Source organism: Lonchura striata, chromosome 18 (genome assembly GCF_046129695.1).
Source record: "Lonchura striata isolate bLonStr1 chromosome 18, bLonStr1.mat, whole genome shotgun sequence".
NCBI classification, from domain to species: Eukaryota; Metazoa; Chordata; class Aves; order Passeriformes; family Estrildidae; genus Lonchura; species Lonchura striata.
In genome coordinates this window covers 4,058,497-4,073,236 of record NC_134620.1, presented here as the reverse complement: position 1 = coordinate 4,073,236, position 14,740 = coordinate 4,058,497, and the positions used below count along the sequence as shown (strand labels likewise).

General features: G+C 43.0%; 1 protein-coding gene across 1 annotated transcript in view; it reads left to right on the top strand.

The window, feature by feature from the left end:
- Window positions 1–1,187: 1,187 nt before the first annotated feature.
- SPECC1L (sperm antigen with calponin homology and coiled-coil domains 1 like) overlaps window positions 1,188–14,740 on the top strand; it is a 62,882-nt gene continuing 49,329 nt past the window's right edge. Inside the window, exon 1 of the mRNA XM_021549942.2 lies at window positions 1,188–1,272. The gene's annotated coding sequence lies outside the window, so the exon portion shown is untranslated. The remainder of the gene's footprint in view (window positions 1,273–14,740) is intronic.

Below are 14,740 nucleotides of genomic sequence, written 5' to 3'. Positions count from 1 at the left end.
ACCTCCCACCAAAGCACCCACGCTGCAATTTGGGGTTATTAACTTCATTTGCTGGTTATTTGTGACAAGCCAAACATCCTGTGCAGTGATGGGCTACAAAGCTGAGCTTAGTTTAATGCATTTGAAGGGAGCTCAGACTCTGAAAGCTTTTGTGCATTTGAGTTCTTGTCACCTAAGAAGGAAAAGCTATTTCCTACCACAATGTGCTGGTTTTGGCTGGGGTAGAGTTAATTTTCTTCAAGGTGGCTAGTATGGGCTATATTTTGGGTTTTTGCTGAACAGTGAAGAAAACTCTAGCCCGTTTAAGCCACAACACACATTTAAACATCTACTTTTCACTCAAATGAAAAGCTACAGTTATAGACTGGACAGTAAGACACATGTTTAGAAGACCCCCAGCCCACCCACTCACACTTACATTTCCTGTCCCTTGTGTGCTTGCTGCCAGAGCTTCAAATATGCATGCTTATTCCCCGGCCCCAAAACCTCCACAAAATAATTGATATTTTCCGCAGTCCCAGATGTGGGCCCTGGGCCGGGGCTCTTGCCGCCCTCCCAGCCTCAGCAACGGAGCTGGGGAAGGGTCTGGAGCGGCAGCGTGATGAGGGGCGGCTGAGGGAGCTGAGGGGTTCGGCCTGGAGAGAAGGAGGCTCGGGGGTCCGTCTGTCCCTCCACAACTCCTGACAGAGGATGGCCGTGAGGGGACGGGGTCTGCTCCCGGCAGCGAGGGGTAGGATGAGAGGAAAGGCCTCAAGCTGCGCCAGGGGAGGGTCAGGTCGGACATGAGGGGGAATTTCTCCACAGAAGGGTTGCCAGGACATCGGAACGGGTTGCCCTGGGAGGTGATGGAGTCACCGTGCCGGGAGGTGTTTAAGGAAAAACTGAACGTGGCGCTCAGCTCACGGCCACCTTCTAGATGACCCGGTGATGTTGGGTGACGGCTTGGGCTCCACCACCTCAGAGCCGCCTCCCCCCAGGCTGAAGCCGGTACGCCGCGATTCGGGCGCCCGGGCGCGGAGCGGCCCCGCCGTGAGGGAGGGGCCGCCCTGAGGGCGGGGCCGCCCCGCGCACGCGCCGCCCGCGCCCCGCCCTTTCCCCCCCTCACGGCCCCCGGGCGCGTGCGCGGTGCCGCCAGGGGGCGGGGCGGAGGCGGGCGGAGGGGTCCCCGCCGTGCGCGCGCCCCTCCGCGCCCCCCCTCCCGCCGGCCCGGCCCGCGCGGCGCCCCCGGAGCCGGGGCTGCGAAGCAGCGGGAAGGAGGCGGCGGCTGCCCCGGTAAGCGCCGAGCGCCGGCGGGCACAGCCCGGCCCCGACCCCCGCCCGCCCGCCGGGGGGTCTCCCGCGGGTGCGCAGGCTCCGGCAGGGCCTGTGTCCTGCGGCCGCGGGAAGCCCCGGGCTCGGCCCCTCCTCACCGCCTCCCCCCGCGGGGCCGCGCTGTCACCCCCGGCCGTGACACCGCCCCGCGCCCGCCGCGGGTCCCCCGCGCCTCAGGGGCCGCCCGCGGCACCCTCCGCCCGGCCTGCCGCGGCCTCCCCGCCGGCCGTGCCGCGGCGGCCCCGCGGGGCAGGCGGCGGGAGCGGAGCCCCCGGCCCCGGCTGCCGGGGAGGCGCGGGCTGCACGCGTCTGCATCCGCGGCGGAACCGTTCGCTGCGCGCTGCTGGCTGCTGCCTGCGAGAGGGGTGGTGGGTGCGTGGGGAGCTCCCTGAGGAGAAACGCGGAGTGCCCGCGTTCTGCAGCTTTCTAGCTGGGTTTTGGTGTGTTCGGCAGCACCTTTGTCTGGATTCTGCTCTCATGCTTCTCTGGAGCGCGGTTTTTCTGCCTTTTCAGAGCTTAAAGAGCCTCTGAGTTGCAGATTTCTGCTTGCTGTCTGCCATCCTGTGCCTCACTATTTTAGCTTCCAAGTCTGTCATGACCTGGTATTACTAGTGATGTAGGAAGGCAGGTTCCTATGGCTGGGCCAAAACCGGTCACCAGCCTGTTCTGAGAGGTTCTGTACGCTGTGTCTTTAGAGAGAAAAACAATGCAGTGCTGTGCTGATGCTGCCACAGCAGCATCTGTGATCGCATGAAGTGTCTGTCTGTGCTGGGATCTGGAAAACACAGTTCTCTTGTAGCAGAAAATGTGTCATGTAAGTGGTTCTGCTGTGTGAAAAAAGCTCTAAGGGGCTGTGGGTTCTGTTGAAGGGCATAGTCTGTGCAAGCTCTGCTCACCCCAAAAGCAAACATAAACCTTCTGGAGTTGCTTCCTGCTTCATTAATAGTGTGGACTTTGGCTGCTGAAAGATGGGCAAATTAAAGCCACTGGCTGCTTTTTACCCTGTGGGTCACAATGTAGTGCTGTAGTAGCTCAGAAGAGAAGCAGTTTCTTCTCTGTCTCCAGCTTAGTTGAGTGTTGTTAGGTAGTTGCTAACAAAAATGAAAAGAGAAGGTCATTGTAAATAGTCCGAGATTAAAACTGGGAAACTGAGACGGGAGTAGTCTCATGTTTCTTGTAACACTGCCACTTCACTTTCAGGTAATGGAAAAACCAGATTCCAGGCTGGTAAGCTAGGTGAAGTAAGGAAAAAAACCCATGATTTCTCAAATGTTTTTGTATGGCTGAAGATACATGTCTTTTTCTTTCTTTTTTTGAATACGATAATTGGAAATAAAACATCTCATATATTTTTAACATATTTTTCTATTTCTGTCAAATAAAGGGCTGTCTAGATAATGCAGCCCACATTTTCCCAGTTATTTTATCTTTTCAAGCTAATTGTTGACATGCATTTAGTGTGATCATCAGTAAAGATCTGTCTTCTCTCTTTGAGAGGGTGGAGAATTTATTATATGAAAGTCTGATGAAGGTGGAACATCACAGTGGGAAAACCTCTGTGCAGGGATTTCCAGGTGTCATGGACTGTTACCTTCTATTGTGATTTGCAGCTCTGGGGTGTTTTTAATTTCACTTTGTGCTCTAGGCTGGTGTGATCTCTGTGGCCTTCCAGGCATCTACCAAAGGTGTCTTCTGCATCAGGCTGGAGCTAAGGTTTCCCTCAATGGAGAGTGTGTCCATAGCAGCAAATCAAATTTGGGTGTTGGGCTGAAGTCTGGCATGTGCTTGGCCACATCATTGTCAGCATGGGCATTGGCATGGCTTGCTTGGGCCAGCTGGCATTTTCCTGAGCCATACCTGGACATCATTTAAAAGTGGCAAATGCCAGGTCTAAAACTTCTTGAGTTTTAGAAGTTTCTGCCTTTAGCACATGTTGGGATAGATATTTTTATGCTGCAAAGATTTAATTGTGCAAAATAAATCAGATGTACAGTCAACATTTTATGTACTGATAGATGTATACTTAGAAGTATCATTTTGAAGTCAAATTTGTGCCATTTTTGCATTACTATTGGTATGAAAGGAAAATAGATTCTCAGTAGGTGGAGGCTATGGAAACTCCTTAGGAGAGTTTTCACTAATGTAATTCAGAAGCTCTTTTTTGACCTTGTGATGTTGGAGCCTGTCTTGCCAACAAGGATCCAGTCCTAGCAGTGTCTAATGCTATTAATGGGACTGAATCACTCTTGCTCATTGGGAAAACAGCATAAGAAATGTTAGGCTTGTATTTCCTGGCTTAAAAATCACCCTATTTAGTCTTACTTTTCATCTTTATACTGAAAAAGGGAGAAAGAGCAAGTGTTGGAAGCTGATTTATGTACATAATGGTAGCCTTACATGACTAGTTACAAGGAACCTATTACTTATTTCTTTTGAGCTTATTCCAACTGAAATGATCAGAGAAGCCACCATTTGGAGCACTTAGTAGTGCAGCCTGGAAGTAATCACAGGATTCTATCTTTAAACATAAATAATTTATTAGCAGAGTTTTCACACATATGTGCATGGTTTTCTTTGGGAAAGAAGATTTTACTCTCCTACACCTACAAGCCACTACGACTTTTGATCTTCATCAAACGTACAACTTTTGATCCTCATCTTCTTGGGGTACTTCAGTTTTGCAAAGAACTGACACTGTGTTGCAAATCAGTGGCAGAACTAGTGGCTTCCCAAATTGCAGGGAAGAATAATACAACGATAAATTCTGAAGTTAGGTGAAAGGAGACTTTTCTATTTTTCTATGAAGCGTTTCAATCCATGAGGTTTCAGTACCAAAAAAAAAAAAAATAGAACAAGTCACTTGTTGCATATTAAATGGTTCTAAAGCCACTAAAGCAAAATTTCAGGAGAGCAAAGAACAAGTTTTTACTTCAAAACTTGGTTTAATATTTTTGAAAGATAAATCTTGCATAAATTTTATTTTCCATCACTGTGTGCCAGAATGGAGCCAAGGTGATGACTGGCTGCAACTAATTGTTAGATATGCAGATTTATTCAGGAAAATAAACTGAGCACCCAACATGTAGTATTTAAATAATAGTAAAAAAGAGTTAAGGTAGAGATGAAGTACTCGAGTGATGTATTTCATGACATCAGTCTGAAAGTATTTGTATATTTTGGATGCTAAGAGCATTTCCTTGACTTTGGTCATTTGGCCAGTGTGGGATCCATGCTCTGCACAGGTATTTGCAGTGAGTAGTGACTTTCTGTGGGATCTGCAGAGGTGGGTGGGAAGCATGACCAGGGTGCTGCCGTTCTTACCACTCCCTGAAACTTTGTGTTCTTCTTAATGCATTTCTGTGGCTGTTCTTCATTAAAAGCACACAGTGGTTTTGGCAGATGGAGCCTTCTTGAAGCTTCGGCTGCAGAATTTCCCCACTGTGTGAGGGTTGGTGCTGGAGAGTATTCCAGCGTTGAAATACTTCAGTATATTTCACTGCTAGAGTGTTGGCTGTCCCTGTATGGAGGTCTTAAGTGACATGGGCAAGTTTATAAAAATGATCTGCTAAAGCTTGACTTTCTCTGTTTAGCCTTAGGATTTTAATTTTTTTTTTTTTGCTAGGGTTTTTAATTTTTTTTTTTTTTTTGCTTTTTACTGAGTTGCCAGATTATACTGAACTAAAATTTTGTTTTATTTAGCCAAGTAAATGACATTGGAGGGTTGATAATGGGTGTGCATTTAAAGTAGCATTTGCTGTGTGGTGTCTTTTCAGACAATGGTCTTGCCTGTTTCAATTTGCTCTTCCCTAGCAAGTGAGCAGCACTTTAAATGGTTAATAGCAAATATTTCCTTCAAGTCCCTGAAGGAGTATAGGCTTTTTTGGAAGAGAAAAGGAAAAATAAAGCTACTTTTGTAGACATGATTCCTTCCACAAATCTTAGTAACTGTGTACACTTGAAGTTTTAGTTTTGTCTTTATTTCTTTCTGTGACAACAAAAGAGAACCTTCTTTCAGTGACAGAATAATGCAAAGCTACTTTGTATCTGCACTTGCTTACATGAGATGGACAATTAATGTCTCTTTTGGAAATTATGAACTTCTTAAATACATTGTTGGTAGTTGTCATCAAATTATTCTTGATTTGATGGGATTTGTAGATATGACATGCACCCTTGAATGTGGCAATATCATTGGATTGAACTATACTGAGGTCATCAAGAATTAACGTGTTAAAATGAAAATTTTGTGACATAAACTTTTCCCCCATTACTGTTGCTGTTCTTTCTAGTTTTATACAAAACTACAGGAGAAGGTTTCCTCAACCTGCAGCATGGGTGTACTTGTGAATTTGGAAAAGTTTAAAGGTGCCATCATGCTGTTCTCCAAAGGTTTTGATAATTCACTGGGATAGATATTACAGTAAACAATGTAAATTCTGTTTGTGAAAACTCTGGAAAAATAGTAAAGACATTTTAAGGGGTATAGATAAAATTTCAGTCTACTTTGTTTCATATTCAGAACTACATTTGCTGTGTTAAAAACATGAAATCATACAAATTCTTGTTACAAAAACTTTTTGACAGTTTCCTGAAAATCTTTATGATATACACACCTGTAAAAAGTAAATAGTGTCTATCTACAGAAGAAAATTAAATCTATCAGTTATGGACACTAGTGTTGTAATATAAAGGATATTTGAAAGAAAAGAAAAAGACTTCAGTATAGCCTTTTTTAACAGAAAGACTGCATTTTTCTGGAGGAAAAACTATTCTGAGGCCTTCAGTCACATATCAAAGGCTTGCCAGGAAATGTGGAGATCCAGGAGCTTTTCAAAGAAACACCTTAAAAGTGTTTTACAGTGGAAAGTGCACTTGGCATTCCATGAGGATATCAGCACATCAGCAGCTACATCAGCTAGGGATGCTGTGACAGGCTTTTAGTGCTTTCCCAGGCTTTGTCCCATGTAGAATCCTGCATTGCTCCAGCAACCAAACTGTCCCAGGGAACAGCAGCTCCATAAACTGGCTGGTGATTCACCCTTTTCTGTAAGGCTTGGAATAAAATTTGGAAGAGAAATAGTCTTCCCCAGTCTTTTCCCTGGGGAAGTAAAAAATTACCAGTAGATGGGAACCTCTCCATCCTGTTGCAAGGACGTTTCTTCCATATGACTCAAATTTATGTCCTTGAGCTTCCATGCCGGGGCCAGCAACTGCTCCTCCCTTAGTGATACCAGAGTAGTTAAGAAGGATTTGCATTTGGCTCTGTCTCTGCTCTGTCTGCCAAGCCTGAAGCCTTTAAACTATGTAATGAGTGTGCTGTTGACAGGTCTTGAAGGTGAGGAAAGATGTGGTCCACTGCACAGGATTGAAATCTGTAGATGGCCAGGCTTCAGACTCCTCAGTGCCCTGTTTTGTGACGTGGTGATAGTGTAAAAATACCACGGCTCATCTGTGCCCAGGATGAGCATGGCTTGGAGAGTGCTGGTGGTTTGGTGGGGGGCAGTAAGAGGTTCATTTAAAGCAGGGCTGTTGCTGAGGAGCCAATAGCCTGAAACTGAATTAAAACAAATTTGGGGCTACACCATCTGTGAAAGGATGAGACTTCCTTCTTGTTCCCAGTCCCGCTGCTTCCTTTGCATAGTATCTAGCAATTACAAGGTGAGTCAGATCAGTCCTGATCTGTCTGAAAGACCAACTCATCAAAAATGAGCTGTGATCTCTCGAATGGAGAGAAGGGAGAGAACTGAGGAAGGGGTGGGACTGCCTCTTTAGGTGGCAAGGTACAATTAAGTTATTTTCCTGACTTAATTAAGCAATCCCCAGCAGGCACTTCCCTCCCCCAGCCTTAGTACAATTGTCTGGTGCATGAGCTATTCCCATTCAGGCCATTTGCTTGGTGCATCTGAGACCAGGATGGTCCTTCTGGGCTTGGGAATCCCAGAGCTGTAAGCACCTGGGGCCTGGGAAGGTCCTCAGGTGATGCATCTCTTTATTGCTTCTTCTGTTCTCTGGGACTTTCTTGTTGCAATGCCTTCAAGAATGTTGTCAGACCAGGTTGGTGGTGAAGTGGACATGGCGAGCACCCAGTCACCTCCCAGTTCCAGATGTCCAGGCAATAGAAAGTCCTCAAGCTGAGAAATCTCATGCTGAGATTAAGCTGTGAGTCCTTAATCAGCTGCTGGTAAGAACAGATCTATCATCATACCCATCCTGGTATCGGGACTTGGAGTGTTTGGGTTTTGCATGAACTGGAGATCTGGTGGAGTGTTTTGGGTGAGCATGAGACCAAGTCAAAGTTAATCACTTCTCTTACAGGTTTTACCTGTAGCACACGTGGGCTGGGAGCCACTGGTCTGCTTCCTGAAATGGCTCTTGGCATGTCTTTTCTCTGTCCCCTTCCTGTGATGTCCCTTCCTGGCTGTTGCCTGCCTTATTCCTCCCTGGGAACTTGATGCAGCAGAAGCCTTTGCTGCAGTTGTTGATACCTGAGTTCAGTTGACAACATTTAAAATGGACCAAAGGGAGGCAGTCACCAATGATCATCTGCTTGAGGCAGCACTTCTGGGAACAGCTGTGCTGGAGAGAGAGCATTGCAGTGAAATGTTGGATGCTGAGCCAGTCAGTTTGAAAGGGAAGGAAGCTGTAGTGTTGGTCCTACACCTTTTGTTGTGCTGTTCTACCAACACCCCTGGTTTTAAAATTAACAGGACTGGTTTTGAAAGTACTGCCAGGCAGTGCCAGGGGAATTTCCATGTGTGTCTTTGTCAGTAGGACTCATGGCTGTAGGAATCACAACACTGTAAGCATTCTACCAGTGGACTTTGTTGTGTGAAGAATACAGTATATGCTTAAGGTTATGGGACACTAAATACACCTTTGTAACTGACAGATTGTTGATTTTTGGAGTAACGCTTGCTTTAGAGCATGCTTGGAGTAACAGGTAAGAGCACTTCCAATTAATGGAGTTAACTGATCAGGTATCATGTTTTAGATTACTGGGGTTTACGCTTAAAGCTGACCAGTCGTTTGGCTGGGAAAATGTGTGTTAATTTTTTTATTTTCCTGGAAAATAAGTGTCAATGTAGGAGTTAGCTCTGTTTTATCAGAATACTAACCCAAGGGTTTTCCAGGGAATGTTGACTTGTCTGCTGTTTGTTCAAGCATGTAAAATCTGACATAGAAGTGTAATAGCTACGCAGGAAACAGGTATATGCTGCCTCATTTCTTAGTGTATGGTTTAACATTTGGATGCACCTGTGAAATATACCAAAAGGAGTGAAAAATGACAATGTAACCAAATTATGTATCTTCAACACCAAGGAAACAAACCCTACTTAATAGTAATGTGGATGATATTTTGATCTGGACTGGGAGCAGCTGTAGTTAATGGGTACGTTAAGGGTACTGAGCTGATATAGAATGTTTTGTAATCAGCTCAACGATGGATACCAATAAGGTATGGATATCCCTGGTCTGTTTTTCTAAGATATAATTTTAAAAAGTCTTCTGAAGCTGCAGTCAGTGTAGAAGCTCATGCTGAGACCAAATTATGGACAGTGTTGCCCTTCCCTGTTGAACAGTTTCTCCATGCTAGTTGATGAACAGTTATTTTTTTCTTTCCTTGGCAGTGGTTTGAAATAGCAGTTGTTTGAAATAGGAGCTTGAAAACAAGGCTACATAATTAAATTTTGTTATGAAAAGGCCTTTAGAGCACAGTTTGTGAGTTCAGGAGTTCTGTAAATATTCCTGTCACTTGTCTGGAATGTTAAGTATTGCAACGGTTACACATCGCTTGCAGCAGCTACAGCTCTGAAGTTTTCTCCAAAGAAGGAGTAGAGAAATTGAGGTGTGCAACAGCCAATTCTTGCCCAAAGCTCTGGTCTTTCCTCCCTTCTCTTTGAAAGAGAAGTAGCAATAGCAAATGCAGCTTGAAAACAGTGGATGGATAGCACAACTTAAATGCAGAATTCCTTTTTTATAATTCCACAACTTGTAATGGAAAAATGTAAAGGCTCTTCAGAATTTTTAAGACAGAAAGTAATAGAAAGGTCTTTTCTCGAAATGACTCCGTGCAGCCCTGGGTACTCCATCTGTATTGAACTGCAGTGCACAGTTGTTTATTTTCCTTGCAGCACAGGAGCATAAGCAGACACTGCCCACACTGGCACAGGGCTCCAGCCCACCTGGAGCTCCTTCCCACCTGCAGCTGTGGGCAGATGCCTTAGGAGAAAACCAAACCCAGAGTCTTCCCTCCTACCCTGACTGCTCTCCCACCTTGAAGTTAGTTTTGGCTCAGAGGGGTTAGGAAAGTCTCCCATGTCCTCACACAATATACATTAAAAATACAGCTCACTTTTTAAATTTAGAACCTGGCTCGAAATTAATTTGCTGGTCTTTAGTTTCAGTACTGGAAGAGATGATTAACAGCCACTCCTAGTCTGCCTTCTCTATGCCACTCCAAATTTGATAGGCTTTTGTCATGTTCTCTGTGAGATGTCTTATGGGAGTTATTATATACCTTTGTACTTAGTTTTACCCCTTGCTTGATCATTTTAAGGTCTGTAAAAAAAATATTTTTTTTTTTTTGAGGTTGAGAAAAAAACTGCACATAACAATTAAACTGTGGGTAGATGGGCAAAAAATTGATTTGTTGAGTGGGATATTTGTGTTTTATGGTTCATTATCTTTTTCTTTTTTTTAATAATTTCTGGAATTGCTTTGCTTTTTTTTTCTTTTCCTTGTTCCAAACACTGTACTGATAGTTAAATGAAGCTGTGAATCAGAATGCTGTAGTCTTGCTGAGCAGTATTGATACACTGAGAGCACATTTATGTTTGAAGCTGAGGTTGCTTTCTCTGGAGAGATAGATGTGTTTGTGTTTACCTCTGTTTAATTTTGTTTGCTGTTTTTATTGTCCAGTTAATCTCAGAAGGGTCTTTGTGCTTCCATGGACTCTCTGTTATCCTTGGTGTCTTAAATTACCTGCTAGCCTCGGCAAACTTTCGAGTCACTAAAACTGATGTCTTGGTCTTAAGCAATAAAAGAAATGCACTATTTGCTGTGGGCTGCTGGAATCCAGTGGTTTATATATCATGTTTTTGGAATTATTGAGTAAGAGACATTGTTGTAGAGTGCTTGTGCAGCTTGCAGGCTGAAAGTTAAAAGTGTAGAGAGCTGTGTTTCTTTCTAGATAGCATATTTCATATTCCAGATATGAAGTTTTTTGGTGTCTGTGCTGTGTCTCTGCAGAGACTTGGGAAAGTTCTGTATCTGTGTTTTACAGGGGCTTGATGAGGCTGTATTTTATAATCTCTTTGCTTTTCTGCCTTTTGGGACTGTAAAAGTGACCTGAAAACGTCATTCCCTAATTATTTGGGCAAAGTTGTCAGCCTAAATATATCAAAACCAAAGAATTTGCGCAAATAGAGAGGGAAAGTGTCCTGACTATTGCTCTTAGATGTGAGTGATTTCTTCTGTAACTTGGGTATTTGATTTTCCAAAAGTGATCAGTATCCTCAGATTTCAAGGATTGCTTGCTTCTATTTTTTTAATGTCTTAAAAGATAATTCTAAGATTATTTATAATTTTATTAATAATTCACAATTTTTACTAGGTAGAACTGTGTAATGCCTCTCAATACTTTTGTTGCTTAACCCTCTATTGTCTTCCAGGCACAGGAAACTATATTCTGTACTCTTGTAACTACTACTCTTTACTTTTGTGACAGCAATAGTAGCATAAACAAGCATATTAAATAATGGATGAGATGAAAATAATCACAGTAAGGAATCATCCCCTCCCTGCCCTGCTGCAGTGCTCAGGGTTCTGAAGAGTAATGCTGAAAGCATTGCATGTTGGTTGGCTGGATGTATCATATCAGTTTACAGTCAGGAGCAGAGCCATGCTATTGGGCAAAACAGTTTTAAATTATTATTTATGCAGTTGTGTTTGCAGCTGGTATAAAGCACAGGACTGGTTTCACATGCTTCCACCAGAGCAGGGAGAGCACTCCTGAACAAGTTCTCCTGTTTCCTGGACTATGTGTGCTGTGGAAAGAGAGACGGCTGGGAAAGGATACAGGTTAGAGGGAATAGTTACAGTTCAGTTTTGGAATGCAGTCTTTCATCTGATATTTTGGTGTTGCTTTGGCTTTTCTCCATTTTGATTAATTGATACTGTTTGTGCTATCATTAATCAAATGTTTCCAGTAACGTCTTGTGCATGTTGATATTTTCTTTAGTAGTGGCTTTTTTCCTTCTTTTTTTTTTTTTGTTTGAGGAGGAGGAAGTGTGCATAAAGGGAAAGGAAGTCTTCAGTAATTCTTTCTTTCTCCCTAGGGCAAAATATAAAATACAGTTTTATATACAGTACTTTCTTTTTAAAACAATAGTGAAATAATATTTTAGTTCTCGTTTGAATTGTTAAGACTGTATGTAACTCTTCAGAAAGCTTCCTTTGGTTAGAGAGTGTTTTAGTTCTTATTTCAAAATTATTGTTAAATTTTCTTGTTGGGCAGAGACAAGAGTATTGTTTATTCTTAGTATTGTTTCTTCCTTAGGAATGTGGTTGTGTTCTTTAGGAGCGCAAATGTAGTTTTTATTTGCTGTACCTGCCTTTTGAGAAACAGGGTGAAGCAGAGCTTTTTCTACTTCCAGTCACACAATATTGATGCCTTCTGTTTTCAGTGCTGAAACTCCATCTTCCTTTTCCTTCCTGGAGAAGGCAGGAGGGGAGAAATTGGCACAGAGAGCCCATAAATTCACTTTGGGAGTCTTAGTAAGCAGCTTCTTTTAGAACCTGTAATGATAATTGATGTTTTGTTCGTATTTGGTGTGACTCATTTGTATATCTTTCTCAGTTTTTAAACTCTAATGATGTGAACTTCTTTCATTAGGAAAGTAACTACTTAGGTTTACTTTATCTGGAATTAAAACAGGAACAGTGGTCTCTAAGCCTTCTTGTCCTCTATGGATGTTTAAAGTTTCTGGAAATGTGGTTCTACCTTTGAGTTGCAGTGAATCAAAAATACTGGTCATGAGTGTCAAATTCATGGATATTTTAAAGTAATGCTCTGATGAAACATGAGGATTATACGTAGCTGACATTGTTGAGTTTTGCTTGCATCCATCACTGCTTTGCAGTTGCTATTCTTGAAGCAAACACTGTGGCATGTTTTCAGGAACACTTCTCATGGATGAGAAATATTTGTGTTCACAGAGTCTTGTCACTGCTGACCCCCTGAGATATCTTGATGCCAGTATAAATGGTTTGTTCTGTAAAAGGTAACATCTCTTTGAGGCCCTCCATCCAGTGGGTTATGTTATTGTATTACTTGCTGTAATAAACAGATCCAGCTGTGTTTACTGTGCATGCAAAGCTCGTGTGTGCTGTGCCTGGCTTTGCAAGGTGTGTCAGGGCTGATGAATGAGCTCTGCAGACGTGAAAAATGTGCCTTGCAAGCAGCCAGTGCTGGGTGTCTCCATGCCAGCCAGAGCCACTGCTTTATCTACATTGCCAGGCAAGGCTGTCAGGCTTTGCCCAAATGTATCACGGTCAGATCAGTGCCAGTGCATAACCCTCCTCAGAGCACTGCCTTCTCTGTGAGCTGTCAAAAAGGGATGATCTCACTGACTGGATTTATCACAGGTGTGTAGTTTTTCTTTGGGATAATTTTTAAAATGCAGTCAGCTTCACTACAAACTGCACTCTTAAAATTCATTTGGTTATTCCTCAAGTGTGCTATGGGCAATTTATTTATGTCTGTAAAACATAAAAAAATACCTCTCAATAGTAAAGATGCCAGTTTTACTAAAGAACTCTATCCTCTTTAGTATTTTTCAGTTTTAGTTTTCAGTTGAATAAGATTAAAAGCACAAGTAAGTGTTTGACTCATAAACATGAAAAAGGCAAGAAATAGAAGTGTGGTAACTTAGATGGCAACCAGTGTTATCATCTGCTTCTGGAATCTAGTAGGCAGTTGTACCATTTGATATTATAGCAAACATATTATCTTCATGGGGCTTTTCTGGTTTGGGTTTTGGTTTTCTAAGGAGTCTCTTATTTCAAATTATCTCTCAGTTATTTAGTCTTCTGTGAAAGTGCCCTATTACTTGTAGCTATATGGCAGGACTGGTGCATTTTTGACATAGTGGTGATGAAACTGCAACAGCAAACAAAGTTTTCTGTGTCTGTTCATGGAAGCTTTCAGAGCTAAAGGGAATCTGGAAACTATAAACAAATATTTTCAGTGTCTTAAGATGAAGCTTCCTGTTGCTTCTGTTAACAGTACTTGGGGATCTGAGGAAGCAAAACTCCTGCAATTTTACTGACTTTGATCAAAGTCAGAATTGAAGTATACTTGTGTGCAGCTGAAGGAAGGAGTGTGTGTAAGGGTATGGTGTTGATTTTGTTATCTAAAATTATTTAGTACTTCTGATCACTGTGTTGTTATGTCAAATGTGTCATGCACACAGTCATAAGTCTGCTTTTTATGCCTTTGAAATGCTTCAGTTTTTAAGAGATGGTAATTACTGGACGTGTTTCATGTTTCCAATTAGCTGTGAGATATTTGGCTCAGATAAACCTGATCACTTGCCTCCACCTGAAATCCCTAAGACTGAAAGTGGAGTGGAGATGTCCTTTTAATCTTCCATCCCATGACATCTGACTCAGGGGTGATGAAGAAAACAGCTGCCAGCTCTCACTCTTGCAGGAGGAGAAGATCCTGCTGTGTCTAGTCTTTCTGGTAGCCCATGCTTCAAGTAATAGCTGTTCTGTGGCTGTTCTCCTGTTAGTCTGTGTTCCTTGGAATCAGCTGCTGTAGTTGTGATACCTGCAGCTTTCTGCTGTGGCTGCTCCTGGTTTGGATAAAGCCAGCTTTGTTTTCTGGGCTTTCTTCTGTGCTTGTGGGTGGCATGGCAGTGCTGGCAGTTGTCTGCTGTCAGAGACAGCAGGCTGGGCCAGGCTGCAGGAGTGTCCTCACTGCAGGACGTGGAACCCGGTGAGCTGCTTCTGGTTCCTTACTGCAGATAATCCTCATAATCACGCGACTTGTGTTAAATTTTGTGAAGTTCCATGTGTTTGTTATTGTGATTTTTAATAATTGGGTTGAGGGAATCTGTATTTTTCAACATCTTTGGATTATTTTGTGCAGTAAGTTTTTCTCTATGACTGCTGTTTTACTGAGCTAGTGGTAATGTTTTCTCAGATCCAATCTTGTTTGTAGTTAAACCAATGCCTGAATACTCCCACAGTGTTTTCCTTCCCACAGTCAGAAATAAAGGACATTGCTCCCTAATAAGCCTTTCTTTTGCTGGCCAACAAGTGAACTCAGCACCATGGGTCACATATAAAATATTCTCAGTTCAATGCCATTTGTGGAATGAGAACTTAAAAACAAAAAGTATAATTTGGAGTGGAGCTGTAGGAA